Source organism: Ornithodoros turicata, unplaced genomic scaffold, assembly GCF_037126465.1.
Source record: "Ornithodoros turicata isolate Travis unplaced genomic scaffold, ASM3712646v1 ctg00000946.1, whole genome shotgun sequence".
Classification (NCBI taxonomy): domain Eukaryota; kingdom Metazoa; phylum Arthropoda; class Arachnida; order Ixodida; family Argasidae; genus Ornithodoros; species Ornithodoros turicata.
The window spans coordinates 5,080-16,199 of record NW_026999422.1 but is presented as its reverse complement, the minus strand read 5'-3'; the positions used below and the strand labels follow the sequence as shown (position 1 = coordinate 16,199).

General features: G+C 49.1%; 1 long non-coding RNA gene across 1 annotated transcript; it reads left to right on the top strand.

The window, feature by feature from the left end:
- The first annotated feature begins 7,439 nt into the window (after nucleotides 1-7,439).
- LOC135375806 (uncharacterized) lies at nucleotides 7,440-10,659 on the top strand. Its single transcript, XR_010417398.1, has 3 exons — nucleotides 7,440-8,054; nucleotides 8,741-8,824; nucleotides 10,224-10,659. It is a non-coding gene; the product is annotated as an uncharacterized LOC135375806 (long non-coding RNA).
- Nucleotides 10,660-11,120: the final 461 nt, after the last annotated feature.

The window sequence follows — 11,120 nt, the reverse complement described above, 5'->3', positions numbered from 1 at the left end:
ACTTCCTCAGATATTCCTGCGGTCTGCGCCGAACACTCCACGCGGCACGGGAATCGTGAGCGAAAACAACTCATACGGAAGCAGAGTGATTATAATGGATTACATTATCTCGCGCAGGAGGCAACGTGACCTCTCAGTGTCCGGCACCCTATCTGCGGCACAATAATATCTTGAGAGCTGACGCACTAGATTTCGTTCCGTTTTTAAGTTGAACTCGATTATCTCGTAGATCTGTAGTCATCCCCGCAGGCTTCATGTGAATACTTCAGAACGTTAAAACCCATGTACCTTTAAATACAGGAAAAAGGAAAAGTACTATTTAGCGCACTGCCAAACGCAGACGAAATGCGACAGGATTGCTGCAGATGAGCGATAGTCTCTGCGCTGTCACCGTAAATGATATCCGATGTGGTGCAATGGCAAAACTGACCATAAGCCCGTCGTATGGGCCCCTGCCTGGGTTCCGCCTGTAAACGCGTTCACTTCTTGTTGAAGTTACTCCACTCTTGCGCATTTCTGAAAACCTGGCCGGGTGTAATGGCGGCAGGCTTTGTCGCACTCTGCTTCCTAGCATTATAATAGAAAAACGCACAAACAGAAGACACAAGGGAAATAACTCTCACCAACTTCTTCACCAACTAGCCCCACGCTGAGTTTGAGTTTGAGTTTGATTATAGAGAAAAAAACGGAAGATATTGAATTCGTCACTGACGAATTCTGCTACTCCCTCAAAGCTTTTAAGCTTCATTCCTTTCATTCTTACCATTATAAGCCGCACGTTGTTTACGTTCCTTATTTTTCAGTCACCGCGTCTGCACCTTCCGCAGCAGCATATCTGGCATCTCTGCGAACTCTATACATGCCCTAATGCTCCGCAGCACATCGCCTACGCTGTAACTCCGCGGGTCTCCGCGGCATTCGTCTTGCCAGACGCGTTGTCACATATTGAGCAACTAGCGGCATGGGCGAGATGGTAGAGGTGTCTGCTCGTTGGTGATAGTCAAGGTCGTGCGAATCCTTCCACAAGCTGGTTTGGGGGCATAATATTTAGACGAATATTGGCAAAGATCTCCCCGAAAGAGGCTATGAACTCTGCCAAACTAGAATGACGACTGCGTCTGCACCAAACGGCGATTTTAACTTGTTGGCTGCGACACCTTTTGTATAGATGAATGTCGATTCGTACGTATTCAACCGATGCGATCACGGTTACCACGGCTCGGTACTATTTGACAGCGTCAGCTGCATAGTGGAGACCTTCCCGAGACCGCGTCGTCATCGTCGGCATTAGCATGTCCGCACAGAAACGACTGCAAGGCGAAGACACTAACACCAGGAGCACCGTGAACGAAAACGACGAAGACAGCGGGGAAACGGACACAGTATAGTTTCCGACTTTCCCTCCGTGAGAGACTGTACCTGAGACGAGGTACGTCGGTCAATGTGTTGTTAATGTGCTGTCCCACGTGCAACTCTCCGTGAGTTTTGGTTTGTTGCGAGGCGGCATCTAGCACGTACGTCAAATCCAGACCTGCCGTGAGCTCGCCTTCGGGTGTTGGCGTTGCGATGGTTGTAGACTAGTGGATTTGTTGCGTTAAAGGGAGCCAGCCAAGATATGGCTGGTCTTCCACCATGATCCCAACACATATATGTTGAACATGTCGTATGAACCCGTCGTATGAATGTGTGTGTGAGTGAGCAAAAATGTAAGAGTGAAAGGATGATGAGTGAGAGAGAGAGTAGCTGGTTTGTCCCTTCAGATGACACACCCTGGAAGTCGCTGAAATGGCGTGTTAGCTTAGCTCAATTGGTAGAGCCCTGGACCGGCAATTCAGAAGATGTGGGTTCGACTCCAACAGCTGGCTAACCTTTTCAGTGACTTTCATCTTTCAACATATATGTTATTTGTACAATTTTACAGCGTCAGCTGCATAGGTGATGTGCAGGAGACGTCACACCATAGCTTTACCCGAGCTTTTTCCCGCTCTCCGGTGAACCGGCGCACCCCGCTTATACGCGTGCTTCTTTTCCCTCTTTCTGAAGAACCGGCGCACCCTGTCGCGCCCCACCTACAGTGGAGACTTTCCCGCGAACGCGGAAAGTCGAATCTTCAAAAGTGGAAAAAATCACGGAAAGGCAAATATCAACAGAACTTTGGCGGACGAATTTCATCGACTGCAAAAGCACCGCCTACGCATCATCACTTTGCAGTGCGTGGAACAACTAGACAAGCCCCACTCGCTGACACTCGCAGCCCTTAATGTGCGTTCCGTACAGCTCCACGCTGAAGACGTTGCACACGACACCTTTCCGCGGTGCATAACCGGGATGCAAAATAACCGGGAATAGGCCACAGAAAATGCATGGGGTCAAAAGTTCGAACAATTTTTATCTCGTGTTTGTGCGAACAGACGACGTCTGCAACGAATGCTAAAAGAGCTCCAGGAAAATGGCTCTCACTGTGCAAAATTTCAGGCGAGTTGGACATTATCTTCTTTTCTTATGAAGTGATGGAAATGAGGCACACTTGAGTGCTGCACCCTGTATATAGCACGGTCCCACATTTTCTCTCCAACATTTTGGGCCATGTCCTACCAACTCGCGTAAGTTCGTCATTTTTTTCTCGGTGCTTCTAGTCTGTCCTCTGGCCTACAGAAGACGATGTTATGTGTACCTCCGCGTTGGCGTCTGATTGGGTGCTACAAATCTACAAATGACGTAACAATGGATGAAAGTATCTGGATGGCAGTACGTCTAGTCACTCGTATCCGAAAAAAAAAAAATGCGTTTTTGTATTAACGCTGCACCCGCCATGAAGGAGACTTATTGAGCAACAACTTCTACATAAAAATACGAAGCGTAGAAGAACAATATTATGCCCATTACACCTGTAGCTCAATGCCTGCGGGTAAGGGTTCTTACCTCCTCTGAGTCAGATCAGGGCTCTGTTCCACACTCCTTCCTGCTGTCCATCTGTCCACGTCTGTACACTGCTTGCACCCGTGGTTCCTTCGTGGCGCTGACCCGCAACTACAAATGGCGAATTCACGTGGTCATTTCGTGGCAACACTGTCATATTTAAAATCAGCAACGTGATGCCCTACAAAAGAATAATTTGCTCTCTACAAAGGAATCATGTGCCGTCTACAAATGAATCATTCGCTTTCCTTATCAATTTTCCGAACCGTTATTAGCCAAGCAGCACAATGTACTGACCAAAGCAGCACAATGTACGGAAAGTCGAGTGCAATAGGGGTGGACGGGTAGGTGGAAGGCATTGAACAGACTCCTGAAACTAAGGAACATTGATAAGACACATAACGTCCACCCCTATAGGGACCGTGCGACACCTAAAGGGGGCGCGCTACTCCGTCGCGACAGCGCCGCCAGTGGCGGTCTTGGACGTATCCGACGTGATACCTTGCCGCCCGTTCTATGCATTCTCAAGTGAAACCGTAGCTTGCGTGGCGACCGCCGTAATTAGAAGGGCTAATTTTCGAAGTGCAAATAATGTGGAACCTTTCTGGGGCGCGAACGAAGAGAATGGAGACAAGCTGCACAGAAGCAACCACCGTATTTACAATGCATCTAACAGTACGGAAGGAGAACAGCCACTCGCGTCTGTCCGGTCAAAACACCTGTAAGTGATACGTCGAGAGGATGGTTATTTGACTCCTCACAAAATCCTGGCTTGCTAGCGAAGGCTATATACGTGTATTCCTCTGAGTCCAGCCATTTGTAATATCATGTTTTTGACTGAGTCTTGTATTCCTTTCGTCGTCTTTGCACACGCATAGCTTCGTCACTGAAATTTGCATCGTGCGTCCGTTTTATCCATACAAATAAACACGTGGGGTCACAACTTATTGCCTGAACGTGTACTGCAGTTTTTCGAGTATCTTCAGATACAATAATGCTAAAGAGATCCTCAAAGAAGAAAGTATATGAGTTTTTACATCGGCTACCGCCGTAGGCTTGCGGGACGACAGCTGTGAAATGGTCGGTACGTAAATACTAAACATTTTGGACAACGTAGAACTTCTGTTCTCACTGTAAGACTCGTCATACCGGGAGCAATATCGGCTCTGGGCACTGGCGATGAAACACCTCAATCATTATCTCGAAATAGGTTGCCGTTTGGTCGGTGCATTTGACGGTGATACAGTATCCAGCGGCGTTTCACCGTCACGAAAGTGGTAACTGTAAATCATTGATCATTTTACAGGTCCTCGTTCAGTTTCATTGAAACTAGAACAAAAGAAATAGAATATATTCGCTCATGTTGTGCACACCTCATGCAATGCCCGAACGCGCGTCACAAACGCTATTCGCTGCGAGTCTAGTGACCTCGGTGGTATTGGAAGCGTAGAAATCACGAGAAATGAAGCATCTGGTCCCTAATGAAGAGTTCTTTTAGGTGCTGGCACAGTTAGCGATGCTGTGGCAAAAAAAAAAGATGCCCGCGCTTCACATGTAAACAAAGCTGGCTAACCGGCGGCTATCACGCAGGGTACTTTCTCCGGAGGCCGCATCGCGGCGCCACCAGTTTGTCGCACAGTCCCTATTGCACTCGACTCTCAGTACATTGTGCTGCTTGGGGAAAGTCGAGTGCAATAGGGGTGGAGGGGTAGGTGGAAGACCTTGAACAGACTCGTGATACTCAAGAACATTGATAAGACACATACCGTCCACCCCTATTGCACTCGACTCTCAGTACATTGTGCTGCTTGGGGAAAGTCGAGTGCAATAGGGGTGGAGGGGTAGGTGGAAGACCTTGAACAGACTCGTGATACTCAAGAACATTGATAAGACACATACCGTCCACCCCTATTGCACTCGACTCTCAGTACATTGTGCTGCTTGGGGAAAGTCGAGTGCAATAGGGGTGGAGGGGTAGGTGGAAGACCTTGAACAGACTCGTGATACTCAAGAACATTGATAAGACACATACCGTCCACCCCTATTGCACTCGACTCTCAGTACATTGTGCTGCTTGGGGAAAGTCGAGTGCAATAGGGGTGGAGGGGTAGGTGGAAGACCTTGAACAGACTCGTGATACTCAAGAACATTGATAAGACACATACCGTCCACCCCTATTGCACTCGACTCTCAGTACATTGTGCTGCTTGGGGAAAGTCGAGTGCAATAGGGGTGGAGGGGTAGGTGGAAGACCTTGAACAGACTCGTGATACTCAAGAACATTGATAAGACACATACCGTCCACCCCTATTGCACTCGACTCTCAGTACATTGTGCTGCTTGGGGAAAGTCGAGTGCAATAGGGGTGGAGGGGTAGGTGGAAGACCTTGAACAGACTCGTGATACTCAAGAACATTGATAAGACACATACCGTCCACCCCTATTGCACTCGACTCTCAGTACATTGTGCTGCTTGGGGAAAGTCGAGTGCAATAGGGGTGGAGGGGTAGGTGGAAGACCTTGAACAGACTCGTGATACTCAAGAACATTGATAAGACACATACCGTCCACCCCTATTGCACTCGACTTTGAGTACATTTTGCTGCTTGGGTAGGGAGTTTTAGTACGCTCAACGATTCGTGTTCCCACCCACGAAAACGATACGATACGATACGATAAAGTAAGCTGTCAAATCCGAGGTCAGGAATGTGATGGAAGTGAACTGAAAGAAGTAGCCCGATTGGCTTATCATGTTTTCAAAACTGTTATCGTGAACACTCTTGTGATCTACTAGAACTACCCTATTGTAAAGATCTTCCGATCTCCTTTACCCCCATTCTAATCCTCTAAAATCTCCCCAGTGAACTGGCGCCGCGATAAAGAAACAAACGACAGGCAGATAGCGCATCGCGAGAGAGAAAGGGCCCATCTCCGCTGACGCTACAGTTTCACGGAGGCCCAACGGTGCGTGAAAGAAATACTATAACATTAACAAAAAAAGCTTCAGTAGTAGGATGGTGCCACCGGGTGCCGGACAGGAATGTCGTTTAAGGCGAACACGATGGAAAGTAACTCATCTGAGGCTGAAACACACAAACAGACGAACACCCTGCCACGTCCATGGGAAACCCTGCCACGTCCATGGGAAACCCTGCCACGTCCATATTGAACCTTATGCATCGTTGGTGCAGTAGCTCTGATGGTGACAACCCTCTGGCTGCATGAGGCGTGGCCCTGTAGATACCAAGGAATGCCTTGACGACATCAGGAATTTTTCCTTGTGTGAATGAAATTGTCTGAAGGAACCCCTTAGGGACCCTGTTGAAACGTTCCACTGGTCTGTTTGATTGCGGGTGGTACGACGCAGATTGTTGGTGTGTTACAGCTCTCTCCGCAAGAAAGTTATTGAATTGTTGGGTTTCAAACTGATGACCATGGTCGGATGCCAAAACTTCTGGATATCCTTGTCTGACAAAAATGTCAAATAAGAGAGAACTGATGTTCTGAGGCTGGAACAACATAAAAGGGACAATCACATACAAGGCCTCAAATCAAATAAGAAGTCAAGAATGACATCTGCGGTTACGTGTGGGACGAAAGCTACCTCTAGGCGGTTGAACTGACTGCTGCGATTGCTAAGCGACATCTTCCCGGCATGCTGCCGAAGGGATCAACAATGCCTATTAGTGGCGTTTGATTGTCTTCCATAGAAACAGAGCTCATGAAGCCACGTTATCAGCGGTCTATTACTACACACTAGTAGACCGTTGCTTATGTCACCGTGAAGCTATCGTACCCACCGGAACCAATGGCAACGTGCATAACTCTGAAGTTTATCCGTTGATTGGGTGTGGTATAAATGGCACGCCTGAAGCCACATTATCAATGGGTCTACTAACGCTCACTGGTGGTGGTGGTGGTGATGGTGAAAGGGCTTGCCGTTGTCGGCCTCACGTATGTGGGCAACGTCACGACTGACGCCCTGGGGACATGTGCGTCCTGGGCCGACTTCTAGGGGAACTGTGCCGACATATGTCTGAAAGCGTCTGAGGAAAACCCAGGAAAAACCCCAGACAGCACAGCTGGCACCAGGATTCGAACCCGGGTACCTCCCACTCTCCCTGGTAGACCGTTGCTAACGTCACCGTGAACCTATCGTACGGTAATGGGCTGTGGACAAGGACGAAGATGGCCACGCGCCTGGAGCACTGGCCTTCAGTTCCACTGCCGCGGCTATGGAGATAGGCCACCGTAATTGCCTCTCCATAGCATACCATCATCGCCGGTCGGGACACCACCTCCTCTACGTTTGGTGACCCGAACGATGATCGTCAAGTTCGGCGCAATTCGGCCTTTCACCATCCGAAATTTCTGATGACGCCTTCGACGAGTAATAGTTAATACCACAGAGCTCTATCCATGGAAGCCATCGCCATTGCTCGGCTCACGACGACAGCATCACGACTCCCCTTCTCTGTCGATCGACTCGCCGACCGCTCACGTACCGCTTCCGTCCACGCTCCCGATTCGGACGACCATGAAACGACCCGACCACTCACTGGTCGTCGCATCCGCCAACGCGCTGTGCACGGCCCCCGGCACACTCACGACCCGCCGCTACCTTTCTGCATGTCGACGCTCACTCGCTGCCGGCCGCGACACCAGAGCAACATGCCCGCCTGCCGGTTTCAGCAGTCGCGGCAGCCGACGCCACGGCACGCTTCAGCCGGCGTCTCGGCAGTCAACACGGCTAACGCAGCCTCAATTCCTGGGACCCTCCGATCTCGCGCTCCCGTGCCGGTTGCGGCACCCCAGGCCACGACTCTGACGCCCAACGAGTTCGCCCCTCATCTGACCCGCTCATCGACAGCTTCTCGCTGCGGGTATTGGGCCGTACCACGAACACGTCCAGTAGTGTACGTCATCCACGGTCGCTCTTGCTCTCTCCCTCCTGTGTCGACGTGGTTCTTCGTTGTTCCTTGTCGGCGCTCCGCGTCTGAAGGGGGAGCACGTAGCGGGCTGTGGAAATACGACGAAGATAGCCACGCGCCTGGAGCATCGGTCCTCAGTTCCACCGGCGCGGCCATGGAGATAGGCCACCGTCATCGCCTCTCCGTGGCATACCATTATTGCCGGTAGGGGCTCATATAGAGGTACACCACCTCCTCTACAGTACCTACCGGAACCAATGGCAATGTGCATGATTAAGAATTGTATCCGTTGATTGGGTGCCGTAGAAACAGCACTCATGAAGCCGCGTTATCAAAGGTCTATTAACGCTCACTAGTATACCATTGATAATGTCACCCTGAAGCTACCGCACCTACTGGAATCAAATGCAACGAGCATGACTCAAAATTTATTCGTTAACTGGGTGAGATAGAAAGGGCTCTCATGAAGCATGTTATCAACGGTATACTAACGCTCACCAGGAGACCGTTGCTAACGTCACCGTGAAGTTCCTACCATAACCAATGGCAACGTGCATAACTCAGAATTTTATCCGTTGATTGGGTGCAGTAGAAAGAGCACTCATGAAGCTACATTATCAACGGTTGATCAACGGAGTCACTAGTTGATCGTTGCTAACGTCACCGTAAAGGCATCGTACCTACCATATCCAATGGCATCGTTCATGACTCAAAATTTATTCGTTGATTGGGTGAGGCAAAACTGCTCTCATGAAGCCACGTTATGAATGATCTATTAACGCTCACTAGTAGTCGGCTGATAACTCACCCTACCGACACCGTCGGCAACGTGCATGACTCAGAATTTTGATTACAATTGCTGTTTGGTTTTTCGTCTTTGTCACTTACAGGTGGCAATCCACAGGTCTTGGGTTTCGTGAATGCTTATACTGAATGTGGCAACTGCACCATCGCCATGTTACCTACAATTCACCGTAAGTCATGCTTTCCTCTCACTTCGAAACAACAGAGATCACATCGGTTGTTGTGCAACAAAGGGGGAGAGGGTTGCAAAACATTTTGAGGTGCTGGTGGGTGTTGGGGGTCTGGATAAATCACTGGTGACCCATATTTGTTGGTTCAGGGGCATTTTTGCCCCTGTAGAAAGTGCAGCGATCCGGTGAAAGTCGATTGAAGCAAAAATCCCCCGCGTCGGAAGCTTCCTCATACTGTGGACAGAGACTCTTCTTCTTTTCAACTATGTAACTTACAAACGGAGTATCGGCCTACAATAAAATAGAATAGAAGCAGAAAGAGGAAAGAAATGGAAACCTCGGTCGCGCTGGTACGACCAGCTGTTTCATGACGCTTGATGTGTGAAAGCGCTGAACGATTTAAAATATTTCAGCAAGTAGGTCCTTGAGCTAGTTCGCCAGGGCACACAGCGCAGGGAGTTGGTGCTGCTTTGGCCAGCTTCCCTGTGCCTTCTCAACTCCTAAAGGTCGGCTGTCAAGTTTATAGCAAGGGTGTTCTTCAGTGTTCGCCGACTAGAGTCGAAGCGTCGGCAGATGACCAGCACATGGTGTAGGTCATCACATCAGCAGCTCATGGTGCATGCACACAGAGCTCGTGGTGTCTCAACGGCAAACTATGTCGTAACAGTGAACCACATTCCACAGAGGATTACGACATTGAGTTTCAGGACGATGCAACGCTTGGGTGTGGCCTTCTTCTTCTTCCCGAGGTAGACTGGGAACGCAATTGAAGACGCCAAAGAAGCGATCCGCGGCCTTCGTGAATGAATACGGCTTAGCTTAGTACCGCCTGCGCTGTTTTGGGTTTCGCTATGTCTACCAAAGTCATGATTACGTCACACTGACTTTTCTTCGATAGAGATCTATTTGTTCGAGGGAGGAGTGGACGGTGGGCAGGTGCGTCGTTAGCGACACCCCGCACTAGTTTCGGTATCGCTTTAATATGCCCGCGAACACGCATCGACTGTTCCCTACCGAGGCAGCAACACACCTTGGCATAATATTGGGTCAAGATGTTGTGCTGCTTGGGTAACGACGCAGTATGATCGGAAGATTGGCGCAGAGCTCCCCTGTATCGTTGCGATAACAAGCACAAGTCAAGGTGGCGACAGATTAGCGTGTGTTGCTGTTATTACAAAGCCGAGACGCCAGATGAGCTTTGATTCCTTCGCCCCTGTGATCAAATGAACAGGCCCTCCGCCGAGCTCTTCAGTCCACCAGAGCTACGTGGGGGTCGCATTGAAGAAGTAGTACGTCTCACCGGTCACGTGTTCCGCGAAATTTTCGTACAGACCTGCACGTTGTTAGTTTCCAAATCAGACGTAAGATGGCTCATTTTGGACTTTTTTTTTTATTGTAGCGGACGCCTGTGCATTGTTCGTGAATAACCCGGACGTCCATCCGAGTCGCTGCTGTCTCTTTGCATATGCGCTCTTCTGTGGAAGCACCAAGATCCCAAGTTACGAAAAGGACAAATGCGCCAATGTGTAAACCATTACTTTGCCTATAAGCTGTTCACGGTGTTTGGCCTGTGTGAAGCCTAAGCTTCGAGCTGCCAATAAATCACGTGTCTTCAGAATGCTACCTAAAGCATGTATAATCATAAATATATTATACAACTGGCTTACATCACATTAGTCTGGCCTCGGTTGGAGTATGCCTCTGCCGTATGGGATCCATCTACTGCTTACCGTGTACGCGACCTCGAAGCCGTTCAAAACCGCGCAACCAGGTTCATCACTAGTAACTATTCACCATATGCAAGTATCTCTTCATTAAAAAGACGTGGCCGAACGTGGCCGAACTGCACGTCCGTAGGAGGGCCGCACGCCCTTTTCAATGTTTCACAAGTTATACCATACTCCTGCCATCAGGTCATCCCACATCAATCCTCCTCACAGAATATCATCTCGCATCGACCACGAACTCAAAGTTGCCCGCTTAAAATGCAACACTTTTCAAATTCTTTTTCCCCCAAGACTGTCATTGATTGGAATAACCTCCCGCCCCACATCGTTACCATAACTGACCCGCGTCATTTCGGAATTTTATTTACAGTGTATAAATCTTGCGTCATTTGCGGTAACTTGTGTAACCTACTTGTAATGCGTTGTTGTTGTTGTTTCCATTTGTTGCTGTTTTACTGCCTTTTTTTTTGTGGTGTATTATTTTTTCCTCACTTCCTGTAACCCACTCCTCCCATGCAACGCCCGTATGAGACTTTTGGGAGCTCAATAAATTGATTGATTGAACTGCC